Genomic DNA, 27111 nt, shown 5'->3' with positions numbered 1-27111 from the left:
AGTTCATTTTCTGATTTGTTTGTGGAGAATACTACGTTTCTGAAGTAGAGTTTTCACTATTGGTATATGTATGCTGGTTTTTATTGGTAATATGAAAACAGTTTTCATATTACCAATAAAAACCAGCATACATACACCAATAGTGATGGGGATAAAGAGAATATAGCCTACCTACTATAACTGAATAACGTTATTTTAATATGTATAAAGGCGAGTTTATTTAACCTTCTTAGTAGTTGACAATCCCGATCCTTAATATTGTGGTCTAAAACATCATACATGTACTCCCATCATGGAAAGAGTGCTGGTATGAGGTCTCGTGGGGAAAAAAATTTCGCTACACAAAGTAGAGAAACCGGTTTTCAAAACCGACTAGAAGGCAAGGTTTGAACAATTATGGCGATGCGCCATATGTGTCAGAGTTCAGGAAAAATTTTATTTTTCAAAGTATCTCAATAAATAGACAACTTTTGTCCTACTTGAATTATTTTAATATAAGAGTAGTAGAAATAAACCTCTATGTAAAGGAATACAAGGTGATCCGTATGGGTATGGATAAAATACAAACACCGTAGAACATTTACTATTGAACTTTATTTGTTGAAACTTTGTGCATACAACACTGAAAGATGGGAGATTCCTCAGAGCTCAACATGACCCCCATTGCCCACCCTGCATAACTCATAACGGTGATGCAATTCAGCCCATGTCCGTCATAAAATAATAGACGTTATTTGTTGAAAAGCTTGAGTAATTTTTACTCTCAGATCATCAGTGTTCCTGGGTTTCTGTGAATAGACAATATCTTTAATAAAATCCTACATGAAGAAGTAAGGAGGGGTTAGATCTGGGACGTTTGGGGACCAAGCCAAGAGATAGCTGCTTCTCGTACTGGGTTTCGCCTGCGACCTCCAGCATGTTTTTTTTTTTTAACACAGAACCTGTTTCTACAAATGTTCGATACCACAACACTATGCAATCGTATTTAGATACATTACGCACACCATACTCACGTTGAAATTCCCTTTGAACTCTTTCAACACACTCGAATTTAGCATACCAAAGAACACATTATGCCCGCTGTTGATTTATAGTAGCCATTTTAATCATCTACGATTTTCATTTGTCCTTTCAGATTATGCATTGTTGATTGTCATATATGGAAACTCCCATCTTTTAATCATAATATAACCAGCAAGAAATTTTTCCTACTATCATAATAGCTTTATATTAACAAATTAATATTATCCATACCCAAACGGATCAGACTGCATAGTCTTAGAAACATATCTTTTATTTCGAAAAATATACAGCAACAAAAGCATGTTACTTCAGGAAATTAATTGAATCTTTCTGGCAAACGAAATTAAGAAACTGCAAGACTTATAGTATTTTACCAACATAATATAAGAAATAATTCTTATTAGATCATAGTAAATAGATACTTAGTATGATTTGCACACTGCTTAAGTCGAAATGTACTAAAACAATAGGATTAAAAATAACACATTTGTTTAATGACTATATTTCGTGAACATATTTTCTATTCGTTTTGATTTTGACAAGTGTCATACTGACTTCTAATTTCAAGGACACTGCAAACATAAGTACTCTATTACAAAACAATTTTTTTGTCTCTTCGAACAGTAGAACTAGGACTTTCTTTCTTCAGAATTTACTGGAAGAATGGGCTTTCTTTGTTTCTTAATTTATTTTCGCAATATCCGGATTGATTTTGTTTAGTCAACTGTCCGAAGACAGGTTCGAAACTCATAACACCAATAAGGCATCACTCATGAGGCAACTAGGCCAGGAGATAATGGGGTAGGGTGACTAGTTCCTTTCCCCCTCCACTGGATACATCGCTGATAGCTACATATTCCACTAATCAGACTTAAGATGCATGCAAACAAAATTCTTCATCTTCCGACACATATCAAGTGAGATGTACTTTCTGATAATAGATATACAGAGTGTTTCGGGGCTAGTGTTACATACTTTCAGGGATGATGGGGAAGGGCACATATATCAATTTGAGATCAGGAACCCTGGTCCGGAAATGACTGAGTCGAAAGTTATAAGCAAAAATAGTTGTGTGGAAATGGAATTCTAATTTGGCACCACGTGCCCTCCTTCCCTGGAACAGTGGTGGAAAGATGTTATGGACCGGTTGTCTCCTACGTGGCTACTTGGCCCGATACAATCTGTGAGCTTGTCTACTGTTCCCATTGGCTCATCCGTATTCGAAAATCAGGTCTGCTTATTCCGCTCTCGTGTACTCCTCCATTTCACTAGGACTGATCGACTGGACACTGCAACTTGTACACATACACTGCTGTCTACAGACGTGCATATCAGGACCGACCATGTCCGTTATATGTTACGCCATCTGCATTGCTTTAGTGTAGTTTCCTGTCCCCATCCCTCAGACAGCGCACTGAATGGAATACTGTAAGTAGACAACGTAAACAACGTCAGATGAAAACAGTATGTGTAAGATGTACAGGTAAATACACATAAATGAAGTGCAAAGAGGAATAAAATTATTTCATTTCTACACAACTAATTTTGCTTATAACTTTCGACTCAGTCATTTCCGGACCAGGGTTCCTTATCTCAAACTAATACATGTGCCCTTCCCCATCATCCCTGAAAGTTTGTAACACTAGGCCGGAACACCCTGTATACATATCAGCCAAAATCTCAATCAGATTAAGGTATTTTAACACTGTAAACCTCAAAACAACTTTTAATTTTGTATCCTTAATATTTGCCCTGAGTCTTGGCTTCATATACACTTCATTGTAGAAAAGAAGTTTTCAGAATCATGTACTAGTAAACATGGGGAGTGCATAGGCTGCAAATTTACATAGTGTTGTTTTAAATTATGTTTTCTGCGCATGACGTGCTTCTTGCATATTATATTTTGGGGATTTTCCAATTTTGCAACCCTAAAAAGAATGTCATCCCCCAGTCGTCGTTAAAACGTTTGGAAGATTTACGTTTCTCTCCTTCCTTGTACACCCTTGCTTAGTAGTCTTCCCCTCGTCAGGTGTGCTTGGTACCAGTGGAGCTCGTGCGAGCTACTCAAACAGAACGTGGACTGTCTGTATTAAGTTGGATTGCATCATTCTAGTCAGACAGCGAACTATTGCGTGTCGTGTTTTTCCATAGAATTCGGACCTCTGGTAAAAAATGGCCGATTAAACGGAAAAATTAATTGAACTTGTGCGGGAATATGTCCATTTGCGTGAAACACGTCGTCTAGGCTATAAAAATGTGGCGAAAAATAGTGAACCTTGGAAGAAATTGCAGAGAAATTCCTCAGACCAGTAAGTAGGCTATATTGTATTTATTAATTCAAATTATTTTACAAAACTGTGTGTTTGAACAACGTAGTTGACCTCACAATTGTTAATGGCGTATAGTTGAAATCATTACTCTTTAGTTATTAATGAGTAGTTTAAGTAATTAACAAAATGGTGTCGTACGGAACGGGCAGCATTACTCCAAATTTCTCTCAATCGACATACTGTGTTGGAAAATACCGGGTAACGCTGATTCCCTCCAAAAAATCAGGTTCTTATTCCATCCCCGGGAAAAACAAACCCTTTTCCCTCCCAGTTTTTCGTTATTTATGTTTAGTGTAGTTTTATTCCCTACATAGCATTTTTTATATTCCTCAACCAGGCACACAATTTTCTGTCATATTTTACACAGATTTCGGTCTGTCAAGAGTATGAACTAAATAACCAAATACGTAATATTATAGGAAAAAAGAATTATGTATCTGTAGACTAGGGTTATATTTTCCCTGCCAGTCATGACAATTAAAACCTTTTAAGTTTGTATAAAAGTTATTAAAAATAGTTCTTTGTTTTTTCTACACACCGCCTCCTTGCACGCATTCTTTAGCTACTTATATTGCCTGCTCATAAAATCATTCTAACAATGCTTTCGCTGAAATCGTAGGTGGCAGCAACAAATATACTATGTTCATCCGTAAGTCTGTTCCAAACTGTGAAAAAGAAACGTTCTATCTATTTTGAAGTGTGTTAGGAATAATAACCATCAGAAACTTGTCAGACACTATTGTGGATTAATTCGTGAGCTCTCTACATAGTAATGTAGGTAAGTTCTACACAGAAAATGTTTTCCGGTGTGTGTTTTTTTTTTTTTTTTTTTTTTTTTGTTCTTTCAAGAACAAAAACCAAAATGGACTAAATAAAAGAAGCTATTAGAGTCGCAAAACAAAGCAAAATATTAATTAACTTACTATCAGGGGCGGCTTTCGAAGAGAGGTGTTCCGGACCTGTCCAAATTCAACGTCGCAAATTTCTAGCGCAATAATTAACAATAGATCTCTATTAGAAACAACAATAACCAAATTTCTTGGCTTAAAAATCGATAATGTGTTAAATTGGAAAAATCATATTAAAGGAATTACCCCCAAACTAAATTCAGCTTGTTTTGCTATTAGATCTATGCAAAAGATAGTAAATATCATTACCTTAAAAACAATATACTTTGCATACTTGCACTCGGTAATGAGTTTTGGAATAATATTCTGGGAAAATTCCACAGATAGTAACAATACATTTCTATTACAAAAAAGAGTAATTAGAATAATAGTAGGTGCGAAATCTAGGGAGTCGTGTAGGACTATTTTAAAAAAAACTACAAATAATGCCCATGGCTTGTCAGTATATCTTTTCATTAATAGTCTTCCTCGTATGTAATCGTGAAAACTTTGTAACTAATTCAACAGTTCATAGCATAAATACACGTCAAAAAATGACTTTCATACTCCATCGGCAAGTCTATCGTGCTATCAAAAAGGAGTGCGTTATATGGCAGTAAAAATTTTTAATAGCCTCCCTATCGATATAAAAAATGAAACTCAAAACATAAAATTATTTAGGGCCAAATTAAATAAGTATCTAATTTCTCACGTCTTCTATTCTGTAGGTGAATTCATGACATTCAATAACACTTCATGAAATTGATACTAAAACTATGCTTCTACTAGTAGACTATATTGTAAATCTCGTCTATATATATTTCATCTAGACTGTGACTATAAATTAAGATTTTATTATAGTATTAAGTTTTTTGATTTGTTCCATATTCTAGCTGTAAGCATGTATGAATACCATGGAATGTTAATAAATACAATACAATACAATGCATCACCCCCAGACATTTGTGGCTCTTGTCTCGTTTTATGTTGTGAAATACATTTATTATACAGTCTTATTTAACGGCTCGAATTTTTTCTAATTTCTCTCTCATTGACATGCACGCAATCGTTAGTGAAGTCACTTCCTCCCCTGGTGCTGCCAGAGAGAAACGAGAGACAACGACGGGTTGGTGAAGCCACTTCCTCCCCTGGTGCTGCCAGTCTCGTCTCGGATACTTTGCGCGTTAACTTTACCCCTCCCCCTGCTACCCCTCGCCGTGAATCCAGAGTTTGCAGGCGCTGCAAAATTTGCAGCAGTTTGTCAGTAGCGCGCAGTTTTAAATACATTTTCTTCAATGTTGTGAGTATAACAAGTGCAACAATGTTAATTTCTGTTCAATATTAACAGTCTATTTAGTTCAGTACCTTAACAATTCAGGAGAAATGTGAAATTAAGTGCCCATCAGTTGAATCTCATAATGGAAAGAGCCGCTAAACAAAATAGCCTACAAAGCTCGCATATTTTTTGCTAATTTATCCAATATCTCTGCTTTCTTCCCTCGATCTCCACACAGTCTGTATTAGATTAATGTGTTTCAAAGACAATTCCATCAGCTGGGGCAACATGATGGACTTTTAAAATAAGAACAGTAAATGTTGTTCATGAGAAGAAGGAGCCATTGATAGAATGTTTTCAAACCATAATGGAATCTGAAACATCTAACAACATCACAATAAATGAGGCAAGCGCCCTGGTGCGTACTCTTGAAGATCCTGAATTCAATTTCTGGCTCAGTTTTTTTCATTTATTGATGTATCACTGAGATATATTATACAACCAACTACAACATCGCCAGTTAGATATTCCTAAGGTTCAATTCTGCATATAAAGAAATTAAATTATGGTTTATTTCACGACACTCGCAACTGCAGGGTTTACATCAGCGTCGCCGGTGTGCCGGAATTTTGTCCCGCAGGATTCTTTTAAATACCAGTAAATCTACTGACATGAACCTGTCTCATTTAAACACATTTAAGTGCAATCGATCTTGGCCGGGATCGAACCCGCAACCGACTATGCTACCGAGGCCGACTCTGCATATCAAGCTTTGTTAATGCCATACAGACAATACGGTACAGTGCACAGTTGAGTAGTGAGATCTGTGAAAATGAAAACCCTAAAAAGCGTAAGATCGAAGGGATTCAGACAGGGCTTGCGGCAGCCAAGGAAGTATGTGACCTCATTATCACACAAGCTAACACCCGATTCCAGTTCATAGATAATCTGATATTATCTTCTCTTCTGTGTCAAGAAAAATTTGAATGCTACAAAAGCTCATTTCCTGAAAATTACCTGAATGTATATGTGAAGCTTTTTCCAATGTTCGATATAGACAAACTAAAAACGGAACTCACTGTGTTATACCAGAGACAAGAATTCAGAAATATCAGTGACGCAGTCTTGCAGTTTCTTCTATCTGAGAACTTGCAAGCCTCATTTTCAGAAGTTGTGGAACTACCAATGACAGTTTCCGAACCAGAACGTTGCTTTTCGTGTTAGAAGAGAGTAAAATCCTATCTCAGAAATACGATGAGAGATGAGAGACTGACCACATTAGCTATGTTTTCCATTGTAAAGACTATGTTAAACGACATATCGGATTTTAATTAAAAAGATGATTCTAAAGTTTGCAACGTACAAGACAAGGCGCATGGAACTAATCTTTAAATAAGGTAAGCTGCATGGTTTATTTTTGTATGCAGCCCCCCTGAATTCAATACCCACGAGCCGCCACTGCTTACTATAAACGCAAAGCATAGGATCTACTGTATATCTATGTCACTTCACTAGCCATTAGCAGCTGCCATCTAGCGACAATTTTTTCTATTCATATTACATGTTTCAAAATTGAATGAGCAGGCAGTATAAGCAGCCATCGAATGCATGGATGCGTTCGAGAAGGCAGTGCTTCCACATGAAAAGATTGGGAAGGGCCTTGTAAGACATGACATTGCAATACTGTGAAATATAATCTTCCAGTTATCTAATTCTTCTATTTCATTGATTAAACAACTGAATTTTTTGTATTGTAGTCGAAGTTTAGTTGATAAATGCGGAATTTATTTCTATTTTGGTTTCCGCCTGTACTTTTGTAAAACATCTAATGCAAATAAAGATGTTTTATGGGAGGCAATCGGTGTGTTTAAATGTTGCAGCTCCATTCTTGTGAAAAGAGAATCGGTATTCAGGATGAGTAAAAAGTATGGAACAATTCTTGTACTTTATTTATAATTTTATGAACGAACTATTTATACAAAAGTTGTAGGGTATCAGAGAGGAAATATTTTTAACATGTATTCAAGTACTATGCTTTTCGTTTATAAAGAATGTGTCAATGAGTCTGTTTTTTTTTTAATATTACCATGTACTTATTTTTACATTTTTGGATTCTCCAGGTCTCAGTACGTATAAAACAGTATTTTTTGCAATTTATAAAATATTCTTTTGTAAAAATTACCTCTTTTGATGGCAATGTATGTGTACTGAATAAAGGAAAATTGTAATGATTCAGTGTACCAATTTGAGGAGGCTTTGGATTAAACAAATGCAGACAAACGCTAATAGAAACAAGTGAAAAAAAACTAATAAAAATAATTGAATAACAATATTAATATTATTTAAACTTATAATTTTATTGTAGGATATGCACCATTCAAATTTAAGTGCAATAGTAATGCAATACATGGATTTTAAAGCAAGAAAACCCATTAAAACTAAAATTAGTATTGTTGTGTTGTATCACGTATTGTTAGCAGTTCACAAAAGGTGCGCAAAATGCCTTCCATTTACTGCCAAAAATGAATTAATCTGTTTTTGGAATTGTGTAATTTTTAACCATTGTTATTAATTTGATTTTATGAGCTTTATTCACTTGTTTTTATTAGCTTTTGTCTGCAATTATTTAATCCAAAGCCCCCTCAAATTGATGTACTGAAACATTAAAATTTTCCTTTATTCATTACACATACATTGCCATCACAAGAGGTAATTTTAACAAAATAATAGTTTATAAATGGTAAAACAAAATATGATTTTGTACGACTGAGGCCTGAAGAATCCAAAAATGGGGAAATTGGCACAGCCTTTATAAATGAAAAGCATAGTATTTGAAAATATGTTCGAAATATTCCTTCTTTGATACCCTGCAACTTTTGTATCAATAGTTTCTTCATAAAATTAGAAATAAGAAAGTTACAAGCATTGTTCCATACAGTTTATTCATCTCGTATTTACAATTATTGTTTCGGAGGGAAAAGGAAATAAAAATTAACCGTGGGACGTGGGAGGGAATGAACAGTCACCCGAAAAAACATGGGCGTGTTGATTCATGACTGTGTTATCTTCGCTTACTTCTGGTTCATATTAATATCATGTTGTATGGAATTTTTAATAAAGTTGTGAAGGCAACATACAGGTTTGGAAAAATGAACTGTAGAATTAATATCAAACTCTATAGACCTAAAAAAAATACATGCTACTTCTAAGCTCAATTACACGTCGTACTCTACTAAGTTGTATAATGTACTTTTTTTTTTTTTGCTACTGTATATCATCTGCTATTGCATTTCTTGGGAAAAGCGCATTAAATAAGTCTGTAACTTAAATTCCTCATGAGGGAGGGGGGTTTTGTTCCAGGTAACGGTTTTGGAAGCAGAATAGTTTTGTTATTTACAAACTCAAGATAGAAGGTGAAATTCGCTGAAATACCACTGTCACTATGCCGCCCGTAACTACCTATGTATATCAGCAACGATCAAGTTGTTTTGAGAGTAAACTATGGCGAAGATAACTATTGACAAAATTGCTTTTCACTCATCGTAATCGGTCTTCTCTTGTTTGTTGTCACGATCGATATTTTTTGTTGTATAAGGCAATATAGTTCCTCAAACTGTTGCTTAGACATTCGAAAATAGATGTAAAAACGGTCTTCAAACGAATTTAATTCATTACACAGTCTGTGAAATTCGCCTAGTTCCTCTCTTTTTTCATTTATTTCACGCATCCACTTCCTTTTCCGCTTTGATGAACGGCTCGAAGCGAACAGAATAAGCAATTCTTCATCTGAGCAGCTGCTGGATATGTTAATTAATCGAGGCGAAGAAAACCAAAGCAAATGTACAATTTCAAACAATTTACAAAAAATCTAGAAAATACGAATACTACTGCACTTGCCAACAATTGTTTCCACGCTAGTTCGTCCTGCACTGTCCGCGTTCTGTTTGACTACCCTAGTCCGTTGCAGATTGCAGCCCTCCTGTCCGCATGGATAGTCCGCGATCTGTTTGACCAGACGTTAACGGCTCGGGGGTTCATCGTGCTGTCCATACGTTACTGTCGTTCGCGTTGGATGATCGTGCATCTCTGCTGAGTCATGTTGACGGAGAGAGTTACAAATAACCAGGCAGTGGAAAATCGAATTATACCCATGAATAAAATTACATGAGACATCTTAATTCATTCCCCATGTAATACTACTTCATAAAACAAAGAAAAACTGCAGAAATATATTATTCATTACAACACGGAAGACTGCCAAATAGTTATTTTAATGCAACGATTTAAGACACAGATTTATAGAACTAAAAACAGATCACTGCATAAAACGTGGATATTTACAACCCAGAAAGTTCTAGCTTCTCTACGAACATACAAAATATATTTTTTCCACTATAGTGCGTAAAGTTGTATTTTACCCACTATTATCAGTGCGTAAAGTGAGCCTTTAAAACTCTAATTCATAAAGAATGGTATAATCATATGACTTATTTTCATGTAAATTATGCAATTATAAATTTACATTATATATATATATATATATATACTAGTGGCTTGTGCAGCAAATGCTGCAAACTAAGTTCATTAGACATATAAATAAAAATTTTTCAGATTTATTTTCAATTAAAAATACCAGATATTTTGAAAGTTATTTGCTTTCATAATAATGAAACATAGCCTACTCCCTCTGAATGGTTTTTTTATGTCAAATATTTTTCTTCAACCATCCACCTTCAGTTTTTGAGTTTCAACGCGAAAACGCAAGTAACAATGTCAGGACGATCAGTGGGTTTTTCACGTGAGAGTAAAGCAATAGCTATTTCAGGTCATTGTGGATTGTAGGTGAAAGTTAAAAATAGTCAGGCTTGCTATGATTTCGAAAAATAGATATAGCATCTTGGTATAGCTGGTGCGTGTAGAGGGTAAAATCATTTTATCCTTCTAAGAGATCTTGCGGAAATGATCGAGAGAATACAAAATTTTGTAGGCTTCTTATTTTTATCAGTAAGTAATACCTTTTGGTCTTTTCTTAGGAACTGTAATTTTTTCGCTCTCTCGAGCCAATATTGAAGAGAATGACGCGTCTAAATATCTACACCACACCGCCATTAAGTATATGAAAAATATCCAACCCCACTTGATTAATAACTATAAAAAATATTTGGTATATATTTGATTTTTAATAACAATATTATTATCTCACGTAAGTTTTGTAGTTTATATATAAAATAGCCGTAATTCATTAAATTATAGAAATGAAGATCTAATTTAAGATATTCTCTACAGCTATTTATATAAAACCAAAATGTTTCATTTTCATATCATCAATATAGTGTTAATATGTATAATTAATGAATAAGTCACATCATGGCATTAACTATAATAATATTTCATTTCTAATGGTAATAATGTCATCAAACCACCTCAAGGTTTATAGATTTTAATATCCAATACACAGCTGTACTCAGAAAATTACACACCGCAGAATCAGACATGTAAATTAATTTATTTAAATCTTGAAGTTTTTAATAACCAAATTGAATTTGGACTCTAAATATGTCAGTAATCCTGCAAGTCATGGCCTTCGTGTAATAAACAATTGTTTATTGTAGTGTGTCTTGTTTTATATTGTGAAATGTAAAACTGACGAAAAATGGATTTTGGAAAATAGGAAAATTATGTAGGAAAAGTAATGCCTCACTGAATGTTACTATTTTTCTGAAAATCCTTGGATGCCAAGCTTCAAAATGACGGGTCATTCATTAAAATCCGTTCAGCCGTTTTCCCGTAATTTCCATTACCAGTTCAAATTATATAATAGATATTTTTTGAATTGTTAACGTTTTCGTCATTGACATCAGTCTACACTTTGATATTATGTAAAAATCTTCATTACAATTTTAATGCAATGTATTTTTTTCACAAGATATCTCTAATCAATGTCTGAAGATGCCATACTGAATGGCGAAAACGTTAACAATTTAAAATATATATATATATATATATATATATATATATATATATATATATATATATATATATATATATAGTGTAAATTTATAATTGCATAATTTACATTAAAATAAGTCATATGATTTTATATCTTGTTATTCTTTTTGAATTCGTACTCGACTTATGGGAATTAAAAAAAAAATGATCTCAGAATTTTTAAAACTCTAGTGCGTAAGAATGTAAGTAATCATTTTAAGCACTCCATTTTATTTTATGCACTGCCAAAGAAAATTCTATATTCAATGTACAAACTTCATTCGGTAAGGAATTAATGAATTACCTCGATTTTTCATGGCATAAATATTACACAAAACACAAATAAGTAACGAATTTAACATTAATATATTTTACACTTTAGCACGTATTATTCTGAAGTTATACAAATATGGACGACTCACTGCTTCCATTGTTTCAAGGATATGAAGTAACTTCACATTTCATCATTCTGATAGACTATGATTTCACGATTACATATTTCTGTATGACTCTGAGTTCAGAAATGTGTTCAGAATGCTGTGTTAAATTCAATAACTTACTAATAATCTTTATTTTCAATTTACAGAGCGTGAAAATCGGACATATACAAATTATTCACAGCCTTCTCTAAATCACCACAATCAGATTTAGCATTGTTGATTACAACCAATTTAGGCGACCATAAAATCGTGAACATGAATAAAACACGTTGTAAGTCCATGGACACTTATTTCTTAATGGTTAATGAGTTTAGACGGCCATGAAATCGTGATATAACTTATAACCTCTCCAACGTCATATTTATTTGTTTAATGTAAATTTATGATAAGTTATCGTAAAAAACATTGTATGATACTCATTTGTAAAGTTATATTTTTGTCCCTATTGTGTACACTCGTATCTTTACGATCTTGTGTCATAAATAACTATTTTATATAGAATTTAACAGAAGCCAGTATGAAACTGTAATTAATGCGATTCGGATAAAATAGCTCTATCAGTATAAGTATCCTTGGTCCTTGCGTTTTGTTTATAAACATTAACAGGCGTATACAAACTCAAATGTAACACCTGCAACAACTTCTACATAGGACAGACAGGCAGATCATTTCAAACACCTTACAAAGAACACATCACAGCCATAACAAAATTACAAAACACCTCCACATATGCAGAACACATCACAAATGTTAACCACACCCACAGAGCCATCAACACAGACATGGAAATATTACACATCCAACCAAAAAGCCAGAAACTAAACACACTAGAACAATATGAAATATACAGACACACAAAAACACACCCCAACGAAATTCTCAACACACAAATCAATTTCAGAACACACACACTCTTTTACTCTACACTATACCACACGAACGCATCCTCACAGGAAACAGAACAAGAGGCGCCAAGACCAACAACGACCAGTTCTGAAGATGATCCATAAACTAATCCATAGACTAACGAAATATTTTCTAACAATTCTTGTTAACAATAATAGCACTTTCAGGTTTCTCAAAGTTTAATGGTTAAACAGAATACTTACTTACTGGCTTTTAAGGAACCCGGAGGTTCATTGCCGCCCTCACATAAGCCAGCCATTGGTCCCTATCCTGAGCAAGATTAATCCATTCTCTATCATCATATCCCACCTCCCTCAAATCCATTTTAATATTATCTTCCCACCTACGTCTCGGCCTCCCTAAAGGTCTTTTTCCCCTCCGGTCTCCCAACTAACACTCTATATGCATTTCTGGATTCGCCCATACGTGCTACATGCCCTGCCCATCTCAAACGTCTGGATTTTAAGTTCCTAATTATGTCAAGTGAAGAATACAATGCGTGCAGTTCTGTTTGTGTAACTTTCTCCACTCTTGTGTAACTTCATCCCTCTTAGCCCCAAATATTTTCCTAAGCACCTTATTTTCAAACACCCTTAATCTCTGTTCCTCTCTCAAAGTGAGAGTCCAAGTTTCACAACCATACAGAACAACCGGTAATATAACTGTTTTATAAATTCTAACTTTCAGATTTTTCTACAGCACTGGATGATAAAACAGAATAAATATTTAAATTATCTCATTATTATTATTATTATTATTATTATTATTATTATTATTATTATTATTATTATCATCATCATCACTATTTTCTACCAATGTTTATTATTGTCACACTAACATTAGTTATCCAATTTTCATTATTTACTTTCATGTTGTTTTATGGTCTACATATGAATGTAATAACTATATAAGCAATTGTATTCTATTAGAATTTGAGTCTGGCTGGGCGGAAGAGAAGGCCTAGTGGCCTTAGCTCTGCCAGATTAAATAAATAAATTATTATTAAAAATTATTATTAAATAGGTCGAAGCATGTAAACAAGGTACGTTAGAATTTAACACAAGAAAGTCTTATCATACATATTCTCAATTATTGTTCGTGATAAAGTTAGTTTATAAAGGTCCTTATCTGCATTGATTATATTAACAACCAAACTTTTAAAATTCTCTCTTGTAAAATTTACTGAACACTAGATAGAACGTTGTCATTCTGAACCCTCGAGATATTGATAGAGGTGTGAGTACGTGTTCAAAAAGCTAACGGTGCAAATATGCGTGTCGCACCAATAACTTCCCCTGCATCGTCCTGATTAGTTTCCTCGAGATAAATTCCGTACAGTTGTCGGGTGCAGCAACCAGGGGTTGAGATAAGAGTCGGTGGGCGGAGTCGGATCGAGCGGGGGGGACAATTAATACTACAGGTACGGGAAATATTGCCGCAAGCGCACCAAATTGGTGTCGATGTTTTTATGTGGCCTCCATTTACCCTTTGTACACTCAAAGTAACTTTATGCGAGGTCAGATCAGGATAGCCTATATCGTTCAGGGGTGTAAAAACGTGAAAACTTCAAATATGTGTTATTTACAATAATAATAATAATAATAATAATAATAATAATAATAATAATAATAATAATAATCATAATCATCATCATCATCATAATCATCATCATAATCGTTATCATTAAGCTCCGTATTCCAGCTACATATAAACCGGAATAAAGTTGCCTGTTTCGAATTGTATGTGACGTCAAAGCGGAAGTACATTTACGTTCGTATACGAAGTAGTTACGTATCCTCTGCCCTCTTCCTCTAGAACAGGCCTGCACAAGGTTTGCGCTCTCCGAGCCGGCTCACAGCTCATGAGCGAATGCAGATATTAACTGCGCTCTATATAAGGGTGGACTGGAAGAAGGAATGATCTCATACAAAATGTACACAAAAGGAAGTACTATTACGAGTTTTATGAAATGAATTCCTGCTCAGTATTTGCAAAACTATCTTGGACTTATTAATTAATACAGAAATATTTATTTTTCAGAAATAATAGAAATTTTATACCTACTTAAATGTACAATATCATTTTGTTATATTTTTATTTATCAGTACATGAAAACGAGGTTTTTGGCAGCTGAAAGGAACAGTAGCCTACTGATCGTAATGAAACATCAGTTACAGATGTTCGATGTCTGCCTTTATTAAAGTTGATAATGGAAAACAGTTGCTCACAGAAATAAATGTTGAGGCACACATAGGAATCATTTTCACAGGCAGCCTGTGTAGTCGTAGATATTTTTGCTAATGTTTAGTCTTGTAAAACTCAATCAGGCTAGTAGTATTATTCAAACGACCTTTAGCCCATAGGTCACATTGAAGATCAATAAGTTCGAGCTGTAAATCGTTAAATGTTAAATGTTATGTTCCGTCTTTTAGATTCCTCCATACTGTACTGTAGCAGTAGGTAAGCAACGTGAAACAGATGCTGAGAATAGGCCTACACACTGCACTCCACTAGATAACTGAGTGGTCGTTTCCCTCTCCTCTACCTATAGCAAGTCTACGTCATTCTGATGTATCTTCCTCTCCGTTTCGGCGAGCGGTAAACCCGGCTCTGCCGCTCCGAAGGAGCGCGTGAGCTCGTTGAGCGCTGTTTGTGCAGGCATGCTCTAGAAAGTCAAAATGGAACGCAGTCATAGTGAGTAGTCTTATCGATCACTGCCTTACTAGTCGTGTTATTTAAATAACTACATTTTTGTGGCTGATTGAAGGTTCGTTACAGAGGTAAAATGCCAAGCGTAAGGAGGAAGCTAAAAGACGGAACCTAACATTTAACATTTAATGATTTACAGCTCGAACTTATTGATCTTCAATGTGACCTAAGGGCTAAAGATCGTTTGAATAATACTACTAACCTGGTTGAGTTTTACAATACTATATAGGGCATATTTGAGGATATTTGAACTAATATTTTCACTGTCAATATAGACAACATTACATATGAATTTTGTAAAATAAACGTAAAAGTGACAAGAACAGGGCACTGAAAGACAATGCAATACCAAAAGACACAGAAAGTGTATTGAACGTAATCATAAAGAACCAGTAGCATCACAATTTGAAAAATATGAAGATATTAACTCGACGTTTAGCATGGCCTTCTGTAGTCTACCATGATGTTCAGTGCCAATATCCCTATTAATAAATGAAATAATTACATTTTAAGGAATTTATAGAAAAGTACAGGGACATCATTTTATTTTTACTAACATTTTTAATATTACCTGTCTATACCTTTAGAGAACCGGAAACGCCGCTTGCTCTCCCCTCCAAGACTGGAGTTCGATGATACTGGCGTAAAACACAAATCACTCTACTAGGTATAGGAAGGAAGAAAAGTAGTTCATCCATTTACGTAAACTAGGAAATATCGCGATTTTGAGTTTGATAATTTTCATTAGGTTTTTCTTTAATCAAAGTACAGTACTGTATTAAGATTAAGTGTTTTTACTCACGAAGTGAGTTATCCATGCGAACGTATTCATTATGCAGTGTATATTATACTGTCTACAGCACATTAGCGTACAATATAGGGAAAGAAGTTAAATTGAAAAATAATCATAATATGAATATTTAAACACAATTTTGAAAATGGTGGCCGTTCATTTCGATACAGGCTTCAGTTCTTTTGTGCATATTATCGCACTATAGACTATTGCATCTAATTCCAATTGCCAGTTTCGTCCTTCGTACTAGTAACTCATGTTGAAATAATCCTGTACCTACTCTACGTACTGTGAATTCAATCTTCACTTCTGCCCGACCCGAAAATATAAAATTACTCAGACATGCTATCTACTGTCCGTCCAAGTGGTTATGCCGCAGGATTGTAGAAAGGGAGGAAATCACGTGACAGTTAATTACTTAACGAGGCCCCTTTATTTAAGTTAAATTAAACACCTGTATAATATTACGTAAACTTCCAATTCCTAAGAGAAATTAATGTTTTCAGAAAAGAGCTAAGACAGCCCAGCTATTACAGAGGGGCGAGCAGAAACAGGTGGGGGAAATCGGGATGCGACGTAGGCAAACGGACAGTACCTGTGCGAAAATATGATTCAATATTGAAAGCTCTTTCGTCATTGGAAAACGCGAACATATTTGTGGAACGTACTATACTCAGTAACTCAGTACTGCTTACTATCTGCGGTCTTGGTTCTGTGTGGAGTTGGAACTTCCTTAGTAGAAGGGGTGGGAGTGAAGTACATTAAAAAACTCAAGTACAATAAAAATTGAAGTAAAAATAAAATGATGTCCCTGTACATAGAAAATTAGTGAGTTTTCAATTATGAGCGACATGCAATACCGTAATGAAATACTAAAAAAAAAACTAGACAGTAGGAATATGATGTGCTGTTGAAAGAATTTCTTGCAATATAAAATCATTTCACGTGACATCCGCATATGTTCAAGTTCCGTAACTTACGAATGCACGTTATTATTCACTGCAAAGATCGCGATAAAAATGACCATCGTGTTCTGGTCCCATAAATAAATTTAAGCTTATTAACTTAATTAAATTCAACAAAAATAATAAGAAACAGTCTATTCCTCTTCCAATCATTCATTCCAGTCCACAATTAAAGGACTAATGGTTATACTACCTTTGCACGGTCAAAATACCGCGGCCCTTTAAAATCAGTCAGTAGGCAGATCATATTTCATATTGAAATACAAGAAAGCATGTGTTTACTAGTATACCTTCAAAATGTCGGCAGTTGACTGTACTCCACGAACACGCAGCGACGACGTGTTTATCCGTTGCATTACCTGCGTTCGGCGTACTATATACCCAATGTGTCTTTAACTTCAGTCTCTAGGTAGCTGGAATACGAAGCCTAGTTATTATCTTTATTACCACAAACATCAGTATTCCATGGCCAACATCATCACCCATACAGCGTCATTATAATAAAAATTCTCATTTCACTTACCCTACGATGATTATTGGCACTATCCAGTATCAGCCGTCGGATTTTTTGGATGTAAAAAGCGTGATTTTAAGTACCCAAAATAGGTCACGAAACATTAAAATAGGCTTTAAAGTACTATTTTATGCAAAAATCGTTATAATCATCAAAATTACTTGTAGATATTAACATATTTTAATAATAAATACCATTATAATCACTAAAGACATGAGTGTAAATTCAGGAAACAAATGTTAAATAAATTATCTCCATAACAGTAATAAAATAGTTTATTGCCCTAAATTGACTTCCCACTGATTTATTGTTACTGCCTTTTTTTTTTTTTTTTTTTTGTAAAATTTGCAATTCTTTAAATTTTAGAACTCTGTTCTTCCTTTGAATATTCGACACTGCAATGCGAGTACATAACTATTTTCTCAAAATATTAAGAACTTAACGCAAGTTTATTTCTTTTCTAATGACTGTTATTTGATTGTTCGTCATTCATCCATATGTGGAGCTTATTTCCAAACGGTACCAAATCCACAATTTTCGAAAAATGAGTTACAGATGGCAGCACATTCTTACCTACCTGTAGAAAGGAAACAATAACAATTTCTCTCGAAAAAGTACCAAATCCTGTCTCCAGAAGTCACTGAAAACAGTGTTTTACAGCAGAAAATACCAATTCCATGTGAGTTTCATGCCAAAACATACCAAATCTCAAGCGTGTTCCTATTGGTTCTCGACTTTACGTCACTGATACGTCACGCGTCGGACAGCAATTTCATTGGCTATTGTGGTGACGTATTATTTGTTTGTGTAATGGCTGTCAGTGACTGTCAAAGTGTTTGTAATAAAGTTCAATCTAGGTTTTAGCATTGTAAAGCAGGATACGTGTAATGACTGTCATGTCCTCTCAGTGCGCCTAAAAGCTGCTTCTGATGAGGATATGAAGAAGTCTTTGGTTGTTGAAAGACTTGTATATAAAGTACGGGCCATGGCTTTTTTTAACAACTTAAATGAGTTTTGTCCTGGTACTGTTAATGTTAACTTTGACCTCATGCAAAATCAGCTTTTACCAAAAACTCAAATAAATCAAGCGTATTACAGTAGGCAGTTGTGGTACTATACCTTAGGGATTGTAATCCATAATGAGAAGACAATTTCACCAGAGACAACCCATTTTTATAGATGGTTAGAAAGTGAAGGAGGTAGAGGTCCAGCAGAAACAACAAAAAAGTTTAAGATTAGTGAGGCTAGAATGATAACAATCCTTCCAAAATCAGGTATAGTGGAGCATCAATAGTTCTATACTGTGTCACCAGTATGTCAGCGTAATATGATAAGAAAGGGTTTTAGATACGACCTTGCATTGGCAAAAATTAAAGCAGTGCCATGCAAACGTCATGTCCATGAGGCTAATAAAAAAGATTTGAAGGCTTTGTTAGCATCCATGGACTATTGTGACATTAACAAACTCCCATTTTACAGTAATATTACAAATTCTGAGTCTGTTGTTAGAAGAGAGGATAACATTGATGTTCATTATGATGATTAGGATAAATATTGCCTCCACTTTGTGAAATTTAATGAAAAAATGTTTAATATTATGTATATTTAAATTCATAGTGCTAGTAAATAATTCCTGTACATCCCCATTCATAATAGGCCAACTAAATTATTCCATACCAATATGAAAGTCATGTTCAAGAGGCTAAGAAAAAAGATTTTAAGGCTTTGCTAGCATCCATGGGCTCTAGTAACATTAACAAACTCCCATTTTGAGTCTGTTGTTAGAACAGAGGATGAGGATAACATTTATGTAAATTATGATCATTAGAACAAACATAGCCTAAATTTGTGAAATGAAAAATATTTAATTATGTATTCACTTTTACAGTAATAGTAAATAATTTCTGTACATACCCATTCATAATACTGAATTATTACATGCCAATATGTAATATTTAATTATGTATTCACATTTACAGTGATAGTAAATAATTTCAGTACATCCCCATTCATAATACTGAATTATTTCATGCCAATATGTACCACATCCAATTTTGTTGCCAAAATGTACCAAATCCAAACTAAAACTATTGATAACTTCTTGTAAATGTGTGAAATATCTTAAATATATGCCTAAATATGATTGATGATATGTAAAGAATATTGACATGAAGCCATACCAATATATAACATTTTTTACAGCTATGAGCAGTTTTTTTTTTTTTTCATTTCCTGTAAAATTAGGTCTGTTGGATTTGGTACCTTTTGGAAATAAGCTCCACATATGAAGTCAGTTGTTTATACCGATTTATCAACAGAGTCGTCCAGCGTGAACTAGTCTACACTACACCAGAGATGAGATGATGGTGGAGATTATCTTTTAGATTTGATATGTTCTCGAAAGTTGAGACGACAGTCTATGATGAACTCTAAGCATTTAATTTCTTGCATCCACGGCATTGGTTAGCCGAAAAGTGATGCTGGTATATCTTCGAGTCTCGCTCTTAGTGAAGAAAGTTTGGCCTAATATATTTTATCTACGTTGACCTTGATCTTCCAGTCATGGAACCACGGCTATATGTGATATAGATGGACTGTAATCTACGATACGATAACCTGTAATTCTCTCGCAGCATAGAAGGGCGTGAGAAATCAGATAGGCCTACTTCTTTAATTTGGCTCTAAATAATCTTATGTTTTCAGATTCATTTTTTATATCGATAGGGAGGCTATTAAAAAATTTTACTGCCATATAACGCACTCCTTTTTGATAACATGAAAGTTTTTCCGATGGAGTATGAAAATCATTTCTTGACGTGCACTTATGTATGAACTGTTGGATTAGTTACAAAATTTTCACGATTACATACGAGGAAGTTTATCAATGAAAAATTATACTGACAAGCCACGGGAATTATTTGTTCTTTTTTTAAATAGTCCTACACGATTCCCTAGATTTTGACACCTATTATTATTCTACTCTCTATTGTAGTAGCAATATACTGAACTATTTGTAGAATTTTCCCAGAATATTATTCCAGAACTCATTACTGAATGGAAGTATGCAAAGTATGTTATTTTTAAGGTATTGATATTGACTATCTCTTGCATAGATCTAAAACAAAATTTGCCGAATTTAGTTTGGGAGTAGTTTCTTTAATATGATTTTTCCAATTTAAGATATTATTGATTTATAAGCCAAGAAATTTGCTATTCTGCGAGCACTTTCATTTCATCTTTTCCATTTAACTTAATTCATTTAATTGAAAAATTTAAAGCAGAAGAAAATAGGCCGTTTTATCTTAACACTGAAGGATTTTCAGTATTAACTTATGTCCCATTATAATAGTATGTGTAATAATGATGATTTTTATTATTTTTATTCATTATTTTTATTATAAGATTTACTACAGTCAGATTAGACATCATCAACTACACGAAATTTTGAACTGAAATTATAATCTTGAACTACATTAACATTATTACGAATCTGTAATAAAGATCAGGACTATGTTGACTTATTGAATACATTTTGATAAAACGATAGCTTTATTAATGAGAGAGAGCTTGTAATTTCATCATACTGTTCGAAGACATGTGAAGTTTTTTTAAATTTCGATTAAAGAGAAACTGTGAAAAATGCCTTCGGCGAAATGAAGAAAAGATATTGTGGACTCATATTGTTCATACCAGACTTAATAATAACTTACTTTCCAGATTAAATACTTGACTCTGTAATATTTTCATGTATAGTTACGCTAAGAATTCTTGTGGCTTCAACGGCCATCTCAATGTAACCATATTTGTTTTTGAACATACAGTATATACTAAACCAAGGCGAAAGCAATGGATATTTTCACTGATATAAATCTCCTGCAGGGAGATAAAACACTACATTCGGTATCAGAATATGATACTGGTGTACAAATGAACCTGGAATACATTCTTCCGGCTAATATCCTATCAGAATTCTCAATTTGGACAATAGTATCGAAAATTATGTACAGTTCCAGCTTTCAGTTGAAAATGCCTACTGGTAACCGCTAATGGTACTACCTGATGTCTAATAATAGGAACAATGCGAAAATCTTAGATCATACCTCAATATCTTACCAATTGATATTAGAGGAGAAAAATTCGCTCCGGTGCGGGGGATCGAACCCGGATCCTTGGTTCTACGTACCAAGCGCTCTAACCATTGAGCTACGCCGAAGTTCAATCCACAGCACCGGATTGAAACCATCTCCTCCAGTGTTTTCCCTTTGTGGCCTGACTCCAAGTTCGACATGTAAGCCTATGATGACATTTATATTAAGTCAACTGCCATTATATAAGGAGCGCACTCAATTGAGTGACTTGGCCGAGATTCCACAGTAACATGCACTGTTAGATCGCTTGGTAGGTAGAACCAAGGACCCGGGTTCGCCGCGCAGGAGCGAATTTTTCTCCTCTAATATAAATTGTTGCCATAACAGATATATTCTCTAGGACCAAAAATTAATCTTCATGTCAATATGTAACATTTCGTGAGATTAATGTCCTTAGAAGGTTTTCTGTATATGGTGCAATCGGTTGATTGTAATAACTTGAAGCTCGTAAGAAGTAAAATTCTATTCGAAAAAAGATTTCTTTATATTCCGGACTATACTAATATTACATTCTGACAGAGGGAATAAATGCTTGGGTATATTTTTGGATACTCGAAAAGCATTTGATACCGTTAACCATGATACTTTATTAGAGAAATTAAACTTGTTAGGCATTAATGGTCATGTTCTAAGTTTATTTAAGTCATATTTGAATAACAGAAATCAAGTAACTAAAATTGATAATGAATTTAGTTTTACTCAAAACATAAAAGTAGGGGTCCCTCAGGGCACAGTTCTTGGTCAAATTTTATTCTTGATTTATATAAATTATTTGTTATTAACAGATTTACGCAAATATAATGGGGTTATATATTCATATGCGGATGATACCGTAATTCTTTTTGGTGAACAATCTTGGGAAGGCACTTATATTAATGCGAATAATGGGTTACAGGTAATCAAAGAGTGGCTTGATTCAAACGCTCTTTCCTTAAACATATCCAAAACAACTGTTGTTCCATTTTCACTAAGGTCTAGTGGTCTTCAATCTCCTCAATCTTCCTTTAGGCTCAAAATTCATCATTCAGATTGTTCTTCTCAAAATTGTGAATTTCCCATATTAACCGAATACTCAGAAGTTAAGTATTTAGGCATTACGATTGACCAACACTTACGATGGAACAAACATATTACATATTTATGCAAAAGATTGCGTAAAACAATTTATATCTTTGTTATACTTCGGTCATATTTACCAATTAATATTTTACGTCTCATTTATTTAGCTTTATTTTAATCCATTCTCCAGTATGGAATTTTAGGGTTGGGAAATGCTTGTAATTCTAATCTCACTCCACTAATACTTATTCAGAAAAGAATTACTAAAATATGCCTTAATAAACCAATTGATTACTCATCTGAGCTTTAGTTTACTGTTTTTAATGTTTTGAAAATTAAACAGATTTATTATATTGTCTTATTAAACTTCATACATAAAAACCGTAATAAATTCAAATTGTATCATCATAAATATGGAACTAAAATATCCGATTTTATATGACTAGAGGAACTAAAGTGTTTCACAAGCACAACTCTGAGCCATGGTACCTACTTTGGTCCAAGGTTATACAATAAAATAATTGATAAATACCCAAATTTGGAAAATTTTAGTATCAGGAATTACAAAAATAGCGTTAGGAATTTAATTTTTAATGAATATATATTGATTTAATATGTATATGTATTTGTATGACTTAAATTGTTAAAATTGAAATTGTATTTTTAAATCTAATTTATTCCTGTATTTTTTTTTCTTGACCCAGTTTGTGTCAAAGTATTATCTTTGTTTTTATCTTTGTGTTTAGATATCTCCCTGAGAACGAGTTTTTTACTCCTTCAGGGAAGAACTAAGATTGTATTTCTGTCAATGTTATTTTATTAACAATAAACAATAAACTTTAACAATAAACAATTAAGCCGCCATCATCATCGTCGTCGAATTACAGGTCTCAGAGGTCTCACAAATGGATTACATCGAAATTTTCAAAGTTGAGACCTACCCGTATTATTTTTATGACTTTTTGAATAACTCTAAAATTAAAGATTTTTATGCTGGAGAAAGTACGAAATATTATAACTACAATAATTAATAAAATTTATTAAAGAATAAATGTACGCTTTGCACTTCACAGAGCGTTAATGGTATGTACACTGCATCTGTCATTTTAATGACCCTAAATTAACTTGATGACTTACACTGCATACGGCTGTTTAGATATGCAACACACCTCATTTTCATGAGTAAACATAAACACAAAATGAGCTTTAATGGCTGTATTTGGTGCATTCATATTATATGCTAGTTAATCATAGTCATATCATTATAATCATGCGTAACTATTAAAGACCTACGAAAAGTTTAATTTAAATATCATTGAAACATCTACGCGTGGTTATTTTAAGTTCATCTTTGAATTTTTCACATAACATTGATCGTTTACATAAAATAACTCATACCCACTCCTGATACACAAGGTTAGTTAACAGTATTTCCTCTCGACGACATATGATTTGGTATATATCTGTGCACAATCTCTCAGTCTAACTTTAAAAGAATAGACGGTACAAATTTTGTCACACGGGAACGACGTCTCGTTTGATAACTACTTAAGATACGCAACTGTACTGATAATGGACAAACACCTAAGCCGTAACTGGAACTCTAACCCAGTAATGTACCTTCCACTCATCAGTAGAAGAGAGTTTAATCATTGTGGCACGATGGTCTACTTGAATGAAATATTGTATTACAATAAAATTATTTGATAAAGATGGATAGAACAGAGAAAAATTCTCTCCGGCACCGGGACCCGAACCCGGGTTTTCATCTCTACGTGCTGACGCTTTATCCACTAAGCCACACCGGATTCCAGTTTCGATGCCGGATCGAATCCCTCAATTTAAGTTCTACCTCTCAGTTTTCCCTTAGATCACCGTTTCTCAAACTTTTTTGAAGTGGGGACCACATTTTTAAGTCAGAACAATTCCGCGGACCACCCTACTCTTGTTTCCTTCTAAAGCAAATTTATCATTTTTGTAGTATATTTTAATATCAATAAATTTATATTTTAAAATAGAATTGATTAATTAAAATTAATGTAATTGAATTAATTTTATATTAGTATTAACTAATTAAGCTAATGTTAATAGAAAAAAAATTCATTTTTGTCTCTTTAATAAGGCAATTAGAGTTTAGATAACCTTTAACTTATTAACTAGAAAAAAAAGTGTTGTTTGTTGTTATTTTCTAATGCCAGGCGTTTGACAATAAAGTCATTTTACCTCTTGCACTCCAATATTTTTCAAAGATATTATCATGGTCAGCCACTGAAGCACAGATTTTGAGGTGTTCCGAATCCATTTCTTGGTTTGAGTTGCATAATGGGCAGTTAGGGGACTGATATTCCAATTCTATGCAGGTGTTTGGTCAAACAGTCATGGCCTGTTGCCAATCTAAATGCAGCTACAGACGATTAATAAATAAATGTTGGTACTCACATTAACGAGATGGTAGAGTCTGCCGATTCTTGCGCAGTTGTTCTATATTTGGATGTATGCTGGTAAGCTTAAGTCGGAGATCGTCACATACATCAAGTCTACTTTGTTTTTATTAGGATTTGTAATGAAAACCTTTACTCACATAGATACGTAGAAGCAAACTGAATTTTAATCTCTAAAGCACTATTATAGAATTCACTGTATTCTCTTTTCACTTGTGATGCGGTTCAGAAATTAACCATATCTTCCGCTTCGAATTTCATTTTTAAGTCCGGTCTCATTCGAGAGTTCAATTAACTGTTCTCTTTCACTCAACGAAAGTTTGTTAGTTCCAATATCGTAATGAAAGTGATCACAAACCCATGAAAATTCGTGATATTTACTTGGAAAATAAGTTTCAAATTGTGACCTCAGAGTTGTATTATTGGTATACGACATACAGTACGTGAACATTTCAATGTGCATACTGGGTGTCGGTAAAACTATTAAGAAAGTCATAAATACATGAAAAGGTTTGGTCCTCTGTTATGAATTCGGGTGGTCGCTGGCTGGGTTACAGGGGCGGCGCCAGATGTGCAGGGAAAAGATGGCGAGAAACACCACGTTCATAATGCTTTAAATCCCCTCTTTTGTTGTTGAGAGTAGAGTGGGAAGTCAGTAGACGGATAGGGTAATAAATTTCATAAAATGTCAGTACTGAGAGAAAAAGTGAAAGGCGATTGCCATGTGTCATTTCCAGACTCTGAGATTTTCAGCTATAGAGTGATACACAATTCGTTTGAATTTTATTTTTTCTTCTGCCTTTTTTGGAGAACCACAAGAGCAGACCTCGAGGACCACAGGTGGTCCAGGGACCATAGTTTGAGAAACGCTGCCTTAGATTATATAATAATAATAATAATAATAATAATAATAATAATAATAATAATAATAATAATGGCTTTATTTAACCTGGTAGAGTTAAGGCCGTAAGGCCTTCTCTTACACTCAACCAGGATTAAAATTGCTTACATAGTTGAACATAAAACTGAATCGTAATTAAATAATTACATACTGATACAATTTAGGTACCTAATGAGGTCAAAAAGGCAGTTACATAAAAATTTACCTCATAAAATAAAAATAAACATAGTGGAATACATATTAATGTTGTTAGAATCAAATACGAATCACATAAACAGAAGCCGATAATTCAATAAAAAATGTACACAGTAAAAATAAAAATAAACACAGTATACATATTAGTATTAGATTACAATTAAGTAGGATTTACATAATTAGCTAAACCAGAAACCGACAATTGCATAAAATGTACAATAAAAATAGATTAATAATAAAAAACAACACAGTGGGATACATATTGGCGTTAAGTGATAAATAAACACGATTTAGATAATAAAAATAAGAAACAAAAAAAATAAATAAAAGTAAAAATAAATACAGTGGAACACATTCCATTAAATATTTTCAACGCGTTAGGTCTGGCAACTCATCATAAGATATTTTTCTAATTTACATTTAAAGGAAATAAAGTTCGGCAGCCCTTGACTTCAGGCGGCAGAGAATTCCAGTGACGAGAATAGCAACAGTGAAAGATGAAGAATAAAGAGATGATGTGTGGAGTGGTATTTCTA

The sequence above is a fragment of the Periplaneta americana genome, chromosome 13 (genome assembly GCF_040183065.1).
Source record: "Periplaneta americana isolate PAMFEO1 chromosome 13, P.americana_PAMFEO1_priV1, whole genome shotgun sequence".
NCBI lineage: Eukaryota > Metazoa > Arthropoda > Insecta > Blattodea > Blattidae > Periplaneta > Periplaneta americana.
The sequence above is the reverse complement of the archived record's forward strand: the minus strand, read 5'-3'. Positions refer to the sequence as shown.